Source organism: Rhinatrema bivittatum, chromosome 13 (assembly GCF_901001135.1).
Source record: "Rhinatrema bivittatum chromosome 13, aRhiBiv1.1, whole genome shotgun sequence".
NCBI classification, from domain to species: Eukaryota; Metazoa; Chordata; class Amphibia; order Gymnophiona; family Rhinatrematidae; genus Rhinatrema; species Rhinatrema bivittatum.
The window spans coordinates 74659765-74674334 of NC_042627.1; the positions used below are offsets into that span (position 1 = coordinate 74659765).

At 39.8% G+C, this 14570-nt stretch overlaps 1 long non-coding RNA gene across 1 annotated transcript in view; it reads right to left on the reverse strand.

Annotated features, from left to right (window-relative positions):
- LOC115074909 overlaps nucleotides 1–13786 on the reverse strand; it is a 30984-nt gene extending 17198 nt beyond the window's left edge. Inside the window, exon 1 of the long non-coding RNA XR_003852368.1 lies at nucleotides 13716–13786. This is a non-coding gene — a long non-coding RNA (uncharacterized LOC115074909). The remainder of the gene's footprint in view (nucleotides 1–13715) is intronic.
- Nucleotides 13787–14570: the final 784 nt, after the last annotated feature.

Genomic DNA, 14570 nt, shown 5'->3' on the forward strand with positions numbered 1-14570 from the left:
AGGACTGAATTTTCAAAAGCATGTATGCACACATAAAATGCCATTTTAGACACATATATAGGCCTTTTGATAATTACCCAGGGATGGTTCATGAGTACTTTTACATGTACTTGTACAAGATATTCCTTGGGGTGAAGTTAGGGTGGGGAAATCTTTTTACACTCTGTGCTTTCTAAAATCAAAAGCATGTGCTTAAATGTACATGTGAGCATTTACATCTGCTACCAAGCAGGCTTAAATGTGTGCATGTCTACTGCGCAAAGGTTCGCGCGTACCTGCTAACTTTCAGCCCTAAGCACTGTGTTCTAAAATTGGACTCACGCTGTTTATAAAGTCTTTCTATTATGGAGTGTGAGAGGTTTCAGGACACTGTAGAGTATCCTACTGTGCCCGCAGCGCACAAAATTGTCCCCTTCTTTTGTAAAAGTTCAAGCTTTAGAGAAATGCTTCAATTAAGCAATTCTTCTAGTACTGAAAACCAAATCATAGCAGCTCTGCTATTTGTTTGCAGTGAGAAAATCTCTGCTGAGTAAATTTTCAAAAGGTGCTCCATGCTAACAATAGCTTCTATGCTCATTTGCGGCACTGGATTTGCGTGCGTAAGTGAAATTTATCCTGGTATTTTATAAACTGTACAGTGACAACAACGGGTCCTTAATGAAAAAAACATCGTCGGCGAATACTGCAATCTTATGTTCCTCACCCTCCACCCCTGTCATAAAAACATAGGAACATAAAAACATGCCATACTGGGTCAGACCAAGGGCATATCAAGCCCAGCATCCTGTCTCCAACAGTGGCCAATCCAGGCCATAAGAACCTGGCGAGTACCCAAAAACAAAGTCTATTCCATGTTACCGTTGCTAATAATAGCAGTGGTTATTCTCTAAGTCCACTTAATTAATATAAGAGTATGGGGCAGGGGTGAGGCCTGCTTGTTGCAGTGGTTGCTACCCCTAATTGAGTTGGATGTTCACTTGGATGCAGATACGGCACTGCTCTCTACATTGGTGGTGGGGTGGAGGGGAATTAGGGCTGGAGGGTACTGGAAGCCAATAGTAACAGGTGGGTGAACAAATCAGCACATTTTGTAATATGCATGCATTCAAGAAATGACCAGTTTAACCAATTAGTCAATCAATTTGCTTAGTCTACACTTAGGTCATTTTGACCCCCTGGTTATTCAGCCTGCCTGCTCCCCATTTATTCTGACCCTTCACCCATTTAATTTTTGGCTATGAATTATTCTGACTTACACCTGATAAATAGCAGAAGAAAATGGCACAGGTAACCTCCTATATGCAGATACTTATGTTTGAATTAGCTAAGTACCGAGGACGTGATATCCAAAACCCTAACACTGACCCACAAAGCTATACACACACACAATTCAAACTGGCTCGTTGAGCCATGCTGCCCCGTACGATCTAACAAATCCACCAGAGCCTCCAATAATGGAATCCTCCATGTACCCTCTCTAAAAAAAAGCACACCTTACTTCCACAAAGGAGCGAGCCCTATCTATTGCTGGACCCTCGCTCTGGAATTCTTTACCCCCCAATCTCAGACTCGAGACTTGCACCTCTAAATTCAGAGCCAACTTGAAAACCTGGCTTTTCAAACAAGCCTATCAGCAATAATACCCCTACTCACCCGCATGCAAACTCACCTGAACCCTTGTACAAAGTCCTTTATGTTTTACAAATATTATACTCAATGTTAACTTTTTGGCTCTCACTTGTTTCAGAGTAGCCTGATTCCTTTGTACTTTCAATCTACTTTCTCTCAGTTCCTATTTCTCCCTTCCCACCTCCCTGTTTTATGTAACTTCCATTTCCATTCCTTATGTTTTTTGTTTGATTTAAAATGATATGATGTCCCCACTAATATCGGTATAGAAATTTAATAAATAAATATTCAAAAGGATCTGCATGTGTAAAACAGGGTTTTTCATGCGCACATGGACTTTACATATGTAAATGGGCTTGAAAATTGCTACTTCCAGTAGTGGTATAAAAATGATAAGTGATAAGGCTCTGCTTTACTAAAGCTTTTTTCCCCCCATTCTGTTTCTATGTGGTAAAAAGCTTAGTAAATCAGGCCCATAGTAGCCAATTTTTTCCCCCAAGCCTGCCCAACACTGGCATAAATTTTTCAAGCTCCTGGTTTTGGTGACTCAAGCTCTATAAGAGGGTTGCATATTGTGCTGCTTGCAAGACGATAGGTTATTCTAGCCATGCTTCCCAGACACTCCGACCTCCTGATGCTCATAAAACTTACCTTTATTATCAACTCAGATTCACTTAAATGAAATAAACAGTGATGTTATTATGCAGTTTATGCTAAGAAACTTACTGTATCAAGAAAGCAGAAAAATAATTGCCCGTGCAATTCATTCATATTTTTTGGGAAGGTTGTAAGCTAATGGAGACTTCCCCAAGCTTTCTGTCTCTCTCTCTCTCTTTCTTTACACTTTCAAGACCTGCTAGTGGTGCCCTTCAGACATTTTATTGATCTTTCTCCCCCTCTGGCTCATACATGCTAATTGTACCTCTGTAGCAAAACAAATGTATTATCATGTTAATTAGTGGGAGGGCTATTGAGCTTTTCCACTTCATTACCTGCTAATTTCAAGATAAATGAATCCACAGGTTCTTAAGTAAATAAGGTCACCTATCAAGCACTTTAGATGTGTTTGTAAACAAGTAGAAATGGGGAGGGGGAGAAGGATTCATTTTACAAGTTGGATGGCGGTGGCTTTTCAGAGCCTCTGTATCCATGCCGGGTCCCTTCAATTTCTTTAAACTCATTTGTAAGGGAGAGGTTTAATGCCTCTCCACCTGGCTGCTCAGTAGGTTGCTTTCTTTTCCTTCCTGCAATGACTCTTGACAAACGTAGTAGTTTGGTTGACTGCAGCAGCTTTTATGCTAGGCTGGAAGCATTTGCAAGTCGGTCTCCTGCTGTATTGCTGCTTTGTATTATTAATATTCTTGTAGATTAAGACATAACGCACAACACATTTATTGGTGTTTGTTGAACAAACCAGTCCTAGAAGGAAGTCAAAGACTGTGTTGGCTTTACTCAACACAGAGACGGTAACTGTTAAACAGACGCGCGGGCGTGCATATGCGCGCCTTCGTCAGCCCGCACTCATGGATGCATCCATTCTTTAACATGCACGTGTATATGTACGCATGTTATAAAATAGCCTGAATGCATGCACATGTGTGCACAATTTTATGTGGATGTGCACCTATGCGCTTCCACCATATAAGAGGGCGGATTTTAATAGAAGTGAGCTGACGTCATTACCAGTTTTCCTAGTTTGTTCCCAGTTCGCCCAGCTAAGGGAAATGACTTCCAACCCCCCCCCCCCCTAGTTTAAATAGCCTCCCTTCTCCCCTGATAGCCTCCCTTCTCCCCTGATAGCCCCAACCATTAAAATCCCTGCCGATCTATTTATCTTTATTTTAATATTTACACGTCCTCCATAGCACAAGTAAAGTTACACAGCAGGGAGCCCCAGCACGAGCCTGTATGCGTAAGTATTTATTTGCCAATTTGAAGCTGATATCCAGGAACACCCATACCCTGCCCAGGCCACGCCCACATCCTACTCCACTCCTTTTTGGCAACTTTTCATTTGTGCTCACAGCGGGAGATACCCATGTACTCGGCTGGCTTTTAAAATCCACTTGGTGAGCGCAGCCTGACATACTCACATATCTCCTGTTTTTGGCATGCTTCAGGCTTTTAAAATTCATCTTATGGTAGGTAGTAATAATAATAATAATTAACTATAATGTTCTTTTGTTACTTCTACCCAGGGTGCCATACCATACCTGAGTGCTGCAAAGGCAGAGTTAAAGGAGTTCACAGGTGTTTCTGCGATCCTGTGTTTTAAAGACTCTTGGGGATTATGTTTGAATAAAAGGCCCGACACAGGGAGGGGCATTTTTCAAAAGCCATTAACCCATGTAAGTACCTAATTACTGGAGTAAAAAGGATGTTTGATAATTGCCGGTCCTTAACCCAGCTAAAAAAATATGAGTTTGGTTCCACATTAGGAGGAGGCATTTCCCAGAGGTGGGGGCATGCTTAAGTGAGGGGGGGGGGGGGGACTATCGTGCATAGATGGCAATTTTCCAATCTGCATGTGGACTTGGCACCATTGCGGGTGGCTTGAAAATTGTTCATACAATTTCTGCTGTGCTAGTATGACCCATTCTTTATAACAAAACTGAAGCCTTCTCACCGTAATTCCTCTGTAGTATGTAACAACTCTTTTACAACATCCCTTTTTTTTATTATCTTATATTAATAATTTTAATAAATAAATTCAAGAATCTGTTGAACTGAAAAAATTATTGGTTATAAAGAAAGAAAACGAAGAAACTGCCTGCCAAAATCAATACACACAAATCTCGTGGTGCAAACCTCAGGTTCAAGTCCACCATAATGGCGGACCCAATGACACAGCCCCAAGAAAATCTGAATTAAAGAAAACTAGAAAACAAGACATTGGACCGAATTTTAAAAGCATTGCTCACGCTAAAAAAACCCAAATGCACGAGTTTCTGTGACACGTATTTTAAAAGCCAGAAATTACGTGCGTATATAGGCGACGAGCGTGCACAAGTACAAAAAAAGGGCAGGAAAGGGGCAGAGTTGGAGATGAGTTATGGGCATTCGGGGGTGAGGCCAACAGCTATGCACATAACTCCATATTTTAAAAGCGGAGGCTACAGTGCACGGCGGCTTGTTAGCTGCTGCTCCCAATGAGGAGCAAGTTTGCAGAAATCATCTTTTAGGGCTTACACGACAGGATGGGGGGGGGGGGGCATGCAGGATGAAGAACCAGAGGGATCTGGATGACCTCGAGATTGACTGGGCAAACCGGTGGACTAATTGGAAAAACTGGGAATGTCCCTCGTGCGAGCCTGCTTTAAAATCCGCTTACATACATGTGAGTTAAAGCCCGCAAAGTCCTAAGGAAGATAGACAAAGTATGTTTGCTCAAGCAACAGCTTAAAATTAGGAGCATACTTATGCCTGGTAGGCATATTTTAAATTTTATGTGCACAACTGCGTGCATGATTTAAAATACCAGCTTATCTCCACTTGCACGCCCATACGTGCATGATTGGGTACCTGCATGCTCATTTTATAATTGGCCTGATTGCAACTATAATCTATTTGGTGAGAATGGAGACGAAAAAACAATAGAAATGAAGATATTCAAGTCCAACACTGATAATACATATGTGAAACAGATTTATCACTAAGGAAAACATTCATAAGCATTTAGCTGGATAATTCCAAAGTTATCCTACTAAATGAAGACTTGGGCAGTTATCCAGCTAGATTCTAGGGCTATCGTATTAGCTGGCTAGAATTTCGATGGATAAGCTAAGGATTTTCTGGGAGTGTAACTGGGAGGAGTTGATTTAGTCGGCTAAGTTTCCAGCTATCTCTGATATTCAGTCACTCGGATAACTTAGCTGGTTAAGTCTGGTTGGGTCAAAGAGCTGTCCTACAGTTGGCTGGATAACGTTAACCGGCTAACTTTAATATAGCCAGCTGTATACAATAGTGTGACTGCACTATTTAATATCCATTCAAAGTTAGCCAGATGTCATCTGGACAGTGACTGAATATGGACCTCATTATTAAGTTTCACCAGACATTTACAGGGAAGTTGTAAGTAAAACAAAACTCTGCCTCATCAGGAGGAATTACCTTTTCCATTTCTGAATAGCTTTTGTTATGTCTGGAAAAACACCGACTTTACGTTGAAGAAACAAGTCATCTCTGAAAAATAATTTCAAGAGCCAATCTCTATCTGATACAAATGGTAACACCAGTATCAACGGACCAGGTTTAGTTAATTCCTTATCAGATGCTATTAAAAAGTTAGTTAGGTCCAAACCATCCTTAACTATAGTAGAATAATTAGGTAGCTCCACATTATCTTTCATCTTGGTCACAGGAAGTTAGAAAGCCTTTACCACAGGAGGAATAGATAGAGCTGGAACTTTCAAAATTCTTTCAAATACCTTCCAAACATCTCAAGTAGGGATATAAAGAAGTCTGTGGAAAATTAATAAAATGAAGACTTAACATTGGGTAACATTCCCTAAGTTTTCCAACTTGTGGATAATAAAGTATTATCCTTAACAAGAGGGTCCTACAAATTTCCCACTCGCTGATAATAAGACTCAATGTTAGTCAAGCGCTCTTCCGTATTCTGTTTCGAGGATTTCAAGGAGACCACTTTATTTTCTAAAGCAACATATTTGCCCATAACTAAGGCAAACTGATCCCCACTCAGTATTTGGATAACAGCCTTCCATGCCTCTCATGGAATGATGAGTAGGGTATCCATCCTCCTGGTTCCTTCTTCTTCCACAGAATCTCTGGTGAGCAGATCAGGAAACCACCAAAAATAGAATACTCCTCCACATATTTCACTAGACCAGTGAAAATATGATACCTTATAGCATGTGACTGTAGTGCTGAATTTTTTAAAGGAAGGGTACAGTTGGAATGAGGTGCCACCTTCAGTGTACTAAAACTGATCAACTGAAATAGGAAGTGAAATCAAGGAGACACTGTTCTTGTCTCCACCATCTCTAGGAGAAGGCCATTCCATGCATCCACCACCCTCTCTGTAAAGAAATATTTCCTTAGATTACTTCTAAGTATACCCCCTTTCACCCTCATCTCATGACCTCATGTTCTAGACCCTCTTTTCCTTGAAAGATGGCCATCTCCTCTGCATGGAAACCTTGGAGGTCTCACCAGGGGCAATATTACTGCTTTTTTTGCTGACCATTCCTATCCCTATGGACCCAAGCATCTTTCTGGCTTTTACCAGCACCTTATCCCCCTCTTTGGCTGTCTTAAAATCATCAGGTATGTTCATTCCCAGATCACATTCTTCTTTCATGCTTAGAAGAAATTAATCCTCTATACCCTAACGTACCTTGGGTTTTTGCATCTCAGGATGGTAACTTTTAAACAGCGCATGCGGGAGTACATGTATGTGCATATGCGAGCTCGAGCAACTGGAAGCAGTCATTTTATAAAATATTTGTGTATATGTGCACATGCTATCAAATCAGCTGTGCGCACTTACATCTGCATGCAATTTATTTTATGGATGCGTGCATGGGCGTGCAAATGCTGCCTCTACAACATAAGTAGGGGGGATTTTGCCAGGCACACGGGCTGGTTTCCCCAGTTCATTCCCAGTTTGCCCTGTTAAAGGATAGGGCTTCCTAACACCCCTAGCTAGATAGCCTCCTTTTATCTTATTAGCCTCAACCCTTCAAACCCTGCTGATTAGCCTTGAATTTTCTATTTTAAAACTTACTTGCCTTCCATAGCAGAAGTAAAGTTACGCAGTAGGAGATCTCAGCATGTGTTTGTGCTCATAAATACTTACACACATACTTCAGGTTACAGCCCGGTGTGCCCATATCCTGCCCATTCCATGCCCCTTTTTTTTAACTTCCTGATTTGTGCACATATCGGAAGATACACATGTACTGGGGAGCTTCTTAAAATCCACACAGCAAGTGCTGGTCCGAGATACTTGCATATCTCCCGGCTTTGGTGCACAGGTCTTTTAAAATCTGCCTATAAATTAAGTGCCAAACACACTCAAGGTGCTTCTCCAAGGACACAAGGATACCACACCAAAGTTTTTATAGAAACAAAACTCAAATTTTTTATTGTGTATCAATAAGCAATACAGGTATCCCTGGAAGATACAGAGACGCAGTTCTCTGGCTCGACGCTCATGAGAAGCACTACTCTGTTTCTCTTTATACATCAGCTAATTCTTCTTTTATAGATAACATAGACAATCTTAAGAAAGTAAATCCCTAAATTACATGAACCTATGGGAGTAATGTAGAATTATATTTTTTAGCTGGCAGACCTTAGACAATTCCTCAAGATTTGCTAGATCCCTTCTCATGTTTCCACACCTTCCTGGCTGTCTACCCTGTGGAAAATTTTGATATCTTTGGCAAAAAGACAAACTTTTCCCAATAATCCTTCCACAATACCACTCACAGAAATGTTCAAAATAACTGAACAAAGGACTGATCCCTGTGGCACACCACTAGTAACATCCCTCTCCTCAGAGTAACTCCATTTATCACGACCCTTTGTCAACTCCTACTCAACCAGTTTCTAACCCAGTCACTTTAGGGACCACACTAAGGGCATTCAATGTATAAGTTGCCTATGCAGAACCATTCCTAAGGCCTTACTGAAATCCAATTATAATATATCTAGGACTCTCCTTGATCCAGTTCTTTGGTCACCCAATCAAAGAAATTGATCAGATTAGTCTGACAAGATATCTCTCTGGTAAAGCCATGCTGCAGTACTAAAAAGTAAATGAAGACAAACATTGGTTGAGCTGTTTTTTGTGGTGTTTTTTATTTGAATTATTCTATTCAAAATTTTACATTTTAGTGCATTTTTTTGGGATTTGTTTAAAATCCACAATGTCCTTTTACATGATGAAGTCTTTAGACCTTTTAACCCTCTTGACCCAACTTCATTGATTAAAGTCCATAATCCCATATAACAAAACTGGAAACAAAGTTCAGGGGCTGATTGACTAAGGCAGGGGTGGCCAACTCTGGTCCTCAAAAGCCACAAACAGTCTGTTTTTTTAGGATATCTACTTTCCCGCTTCCATGTTATTGGTCTTTCTGGCACTGTTTTCGCTTGGTTTAAATCCTACTTATCTAATAATACTCAACAAATTCACATTAATTTCATCACTTCTTCCTGGTTTCCCCTTACCACAGGGGTTCCCCAAGGATCAGCACTTTCTGCTGCTATTTTCAACATCTATCTCACCTCCATTTGCCGTCTATTCTCTACATGAGAAATTTCCTACCGTATTTATGCTGATTATATTCAGTTCTTCTTTCCTGCTTGGTAATCTTGGCAATCTAAGTTCCAGTTTATTTCTCTCTGTATGACTTCTATCAAGACCTGGTTACTTCACAATAAACTTTGTCTAAATCTTTCCAAAACTGAAATTACGATTCTTGGCAATCCTTCATTCAATTACATACCTTCATCTATTACTATAGATAACATAACTATCAATATTTCAAAACATGCATGTAATCTTGGAATTACCTTAGATCCCAAGCTCGATATGCAAGCCCAAATCAAAACAGTGGTAAAAAGCTCCTTCTATAAATTACATCTGCTCAAACATATTAAATCTTTATTTGACCCAATAGCTTTTTGAACTAACCTACAATCTTTACTACTTACCGGTCTTGACTACTGTAACTCTTTATTATGGTTTACCTCTATCTTCTATCAGGCCCCTCCAGTTAGTTCAAAATGCTGCAGCTTGCCTTCTAACTATTACCAGACTACAAGAGCACATTTCTCTGATTTTGTTTAAATTGCACTGGTTGCCCATACAATGAAGGATCGAATGCAAAATGTTATCTATTCTCCATAATCTCATTCATAATAACAACAGTCCTTGGATCACCACTATTTTACATTTCTACATCCCCTCTCGAAATCTCAGGTCTAAAAAACAATTCCTCTTGCGAATCCCCTCCCTCAATGCTACAGTAACTCGAGACCGAGCCTTTTCCATCTCTGGCCCCATTATTTGGAATTCTATATGATCCTTTCTGATAGTACTAGGTAATAAAAAAGAATTTAAGAAAGCCCTAAAGAATCATTTAAGGAGACATTTAAAGATTTCATATAACTTATAGTCTGTCATTTAAATATGTACTTTAATCTATTGTTAGTTTATTTATCTGGTATGCTTGTATATTTGTAAAGTGCCCTGAACTTTTGAGGGCGCAGTCAACAAATTCTTTTAAATAAAAAATAAATAAATGAATATGCATGAGATATATTTGCATAAATGGAGGTTGTGCATGCAAATTTGTCTCATGCGTATTCATTATGAATATCCTGAAAATCAGGCCTGTTTGTGGCTCTTGAGGACTAGAGTTGACCACCCCTGGACTAAGATATTTCTCCTATAATGTGGAAAACCTTAGTAAATCAGGACCTTAATTTGGTTTCTAATAGTGCTCTTAAAAGCCTGTTTTTCCTTATGGAAGCTATTTCTACAATATTCAGAACTGATTCCCATAGATGCACAAATTAACGCCTCGTTTGCAGACTGGGGATCACTGCTACTAATAATTATGGAATTTTATAAGAGCAAAGAGGTTTAATAGCTGCGTTTGGGTGAATATTTCAGAATGCCTTATAGTTTAAAAGTGCGCCATATGTGAGTTCTGGTACAAACACCATTTCTGCTAACTATCCGACTACCATCCAGAATTTAATTCTTTTTTTTTTTTTTTTTTTTTAATTACGATAATAAATTGGTCTTAAATTATCCCTGAAATCAGACCAGTGTTGATTACAATGGGTTTCATGCTGTGACAGCACAAGATGATGTTATTTTTATTCTTTTTCAACGAGATCCTAATCTCTCTCTGCATGTAAACAAATTGTCACAGTAACCTTGTTCTTCTGAAGACCTTTAGTGCATGGGGAGATAACAGATCTGACGGAGATTTCATCACCTTTCAGAGTTTCGTAGACATGGACACAACATTCCCCCCCACCCAGGCCTTTAAAGACTGAAAGAGTAAAGAGCACAGTAAACAGAACGGCTGGCTTAAATGTTTTTATTGCTATGGGCCTTAAAAGAAAGCTGCATCTCCGAGGTATTGGATAAGCCCTGTTTAAGGAAATGGTAAGTAGTGCACAGTCTGCGTGTGTGGGTACATGCCTGTGCGTGCATGTGTGTCGCAAGATTAGGGAAGCTAAGAGCAAAAACACAGAGCAGTCAGTCTGTTCTTCCTTACGTTATCTGAACTTTTAAGCACAGAAGCCGACTGCTAATTTCGGTGATATTAGTATTTTTGAAAAGCTGCCAGTTTTTGATGTATCAGAATGAAACCGCTAAATGTTATTTGCAGTGGTTTCAATAAACATTATCATTTTAACGAATTAATTAATTGATTCGGGAGCTTTATTTTTACATTTTTAGCACTGAGCTCCCATTTCAATACATTCACCTTATTCTTGGATGCTTTTCCTTTCATTACGATTCGTTTGCTACAGGCTTTAATTGAGTTCCATGATTTTCTCATAGATTTGAATTGCATCTAAAACAGAAAAAAAAAAAATATCCTAGAAATGATCAAATGTGAAAATCATCATAGCTGCCTTTTGTTGCCTTGTGCTGGGTACCTCTATCAGAGCCTGAGGGCTCACCCTACAGAGCCCCCTCCCTCTCCCCGTGCTTGACGCATAATGGTTTGTCCAAGCATTGATGCAGAAAAAGCCCAGCCACAGTCAAAGGAACAAGCTGATGGCAGTAGCACTGTCTTCCATCACTGGAGAGAGGAGCCTGGTGGTTATTTCTCAGTTATTCACAGGACCCACAATGTTGACATCAAATGCACATGTATTGTATCTGATTGGTTCAACCCAAATCAGGCTATATTTTGGGAGCAACTGGAGAAATAAAACCAGAGAAAATCTGCTGAGTCCTAGATATTTACAAGTGTGTCAAGTCACATTTTGGCATGTTTTCTGGTATTGGCTTATAATACTATAGGACTTAGAATATTATAGAAATATGGAGCTAAACCTGGGTCTCTACTTTTCACATCTATGTGTATCAACTTATGATATCTGGGCCTACTGCCAACTTTTGTTGAACTTCAAATGCATAAAGCCTATTTTGCACATTCCAAGGTGAATTCAGATGTAACTCTTCTGAGACAAAAGGTCAGCAATGTAATCTGCTATTTCAAATTATCTTCTTGTGGTAGACAAAAGGAGTGAAGACAATAACTAAAATCAACTTACACCACAGAGCAAATGACTCTTAATGAAAGTAAGAGAGCCTTGAAGATTTTTGATTGATTGAATTGATCAGGGAACCTATTTAATAATCTAGTTAGGGAAAGCAGCAGGGAATTTGGAAAATAATCAGCTATATTAAACTAGCCATAGATTTCCAATTTCCACCCTTCTGCACTGTATACGTATCCATAGAATACTGAGAACAAAACAATGCAAATAAGAATCAACAGAGAGATGTAAATGTTAAAAGAATATTTTCACTTTCAAGAAGGTCAACCTTTACCTCGTTGGGTTTCATTGAAAATGCAGCTGTAGGCATAACTAGACTTCTCAAGCTACGACCAATGTGACCCACCAAGACTTAAACTAATTGTCTGCATATTTGAACTTAAACTTGGCTTTCATGTCCAGTGATGTGGACAATGAATCTCAAATAAATATCATCAATGTCAATACATTTTTGGTATTATTTGCCAACTCTGATTTTATTTTGTGGAAAGTCAAATTTAGTCTACCCCTCCAGCAATTGTCATTAAGATTTGTAGACGTTGCACTAAACCTCAGTTCAGGTTAGGTCAGCACTTGAAAGTTTTCTGTCAGATATGAGTCACATTCAGGAAGAGTGCAAACTTTCCGAGGCAAGTGAATTTGGTCTGGGGAAAAAAAGAGGATCCTGGAATTAGTCCAGATCATTTCATCTGTCCCTGTAATTAGCATATTAGTCAGTCACATTTGCAAGTATCCCCTTGAAAGAAAAAAAAATGAATATTGAATATCAGATTTTATGGATTAAAACAACAGTTTTCTTCAGAAAAGTGCACTTTGCTTCTGTCGAAACAGCAAAACAACAGGTTATATGATAAGTAAGTGCTGAGTATTAGTGCCAGAGTTGCCTGGAAGCAGTGTCCCTTTTAGCAGCTCAGGAAGAGAGAAATTCCTTGTGTCACTCAGTAACAGATAATGCCACACTGACATCTCTGTTCTTCTTGGCATGGAATGCTTTGCCTTTTGCAATAATAGAGGACCAGTAGAAGGCATTCCAGTTTTGTATTCTTGGGCCAGGGGGGGGGGGGAATATAACATTCACCATTAGAACATTTATTATGTGTCATTTTTTATCTCAAATATTGCAATAAAATATACCAGAATTCTTAGCAGAGCAAAAGGCCAATTCATGAATCTTGTCACTTGTTTCATTTTATATTTCTCTGTGGTACGGTTGTGAATTGTATACTTCAGCAATTATAAATTAGACTGTGAAACAGGTGTGCAGGCTTCATTAGAACTGGTGCGCCCATTAAAAGAAGGTGTGATACCCAGTGATTATTCACTGTAACAGGAGACTTATTCACTATGATACTTATTGCAAGGATACTGGAATTTCTACCGCACTTTTGAAGCTCCTTGGCTTCTGTTTGAGCAGCTTCACACATAAGCATCTTTGCAAGACCATTTCTCACTTTGCAAACAATCCCATGAATGCTCGGTGTTGTCTGCCTTCCCCTGAGAGCTTGCATTGTAACCTATATGTGCCTGCTGGAATTAAGAAACCGCATCCTTGTGAAAATATATAGATACAATAAGATGTGCATTCATTGGAAATAATGAGCCCATTTTTCTGTTCTTTCAAACAAATGGAAAAATGAGGGGAAAAGCCCAGAAAGTTTTATGCTTTTTTTGTTTTTGGCAAATAGTACATGCTCTGTGCAAAGAGCATGCACTGTTTGCTGAAAGCAATACAAACATGAAAAGAAAGAAACAAAAACTGTTGCATGGCATGGCCATGCAGCCACACAACCAGCTCATTTGCTTACCAGCATGGGTGGATCTGCAGTCAGGCAACAAGGCATCCAGGACATTCCCTCCAGCACAATCTCTGACATCACTGAATGCAGGCATGAGCAACCCTCCAGACACTCGCCCCTGCCTCTTAAAGGGGTCAGGGACCAGGAAGTGACCCAGCCCCAGGAAGTGACATCAGTGTCAGCTTCCTTTAAAGCCTGGGACCTGCCTGCTGGTCTCTGCCTTGCAACAGGTCTTCCTGCCTAGATGTGTCTCTGCCTTGGTTGTGATTTGGACTGCCTGCCTCTGACACAAATTGCCTGACTTTGCCTGCTGCCTGCCCTGATTTGGATTGCCTTGTGGACTTTGCCTATTTGCCTACTTCCTGCCCTAAGCTGGACTACATGAGACTCTGTCTTCCTTCTGCCAATCGCTGACTCCAGTCCACACCCGGATTCCACCCAGTCAGGTGAGGGGGTTTCCTTTTCACTGATTCTGCCTTCTGTCGGTGAGGGTTTGTGGGGTCATTGTCTGATAGCCCCATCTCACCTCTGTATAGGGTCCACATTCCAGCTGGCTACAGCCAACAAAAACCCATCAAAAATGAATGAATGAAACAAAAATGAGAAAATTGATTGAGCACATCCCTAATACACAAATGGCCAAGATAAGCAGGAATGGTAAAAATTATTACTTGTGCATTTGTTTTGCTCACTTTGAATTTCTTGCTATATATTTTAAATTTTAGGATTATGCTTTCATTGCAGAAATCATGTATGCTGAACTGTTCAGTGTTGTGAGGTACAGTGTACTCGAACCACTAAACTGTCATGCTATAAATGCTTTGACACAAACATTTGCAAACACTCATGGCTTCACTAGTTGGT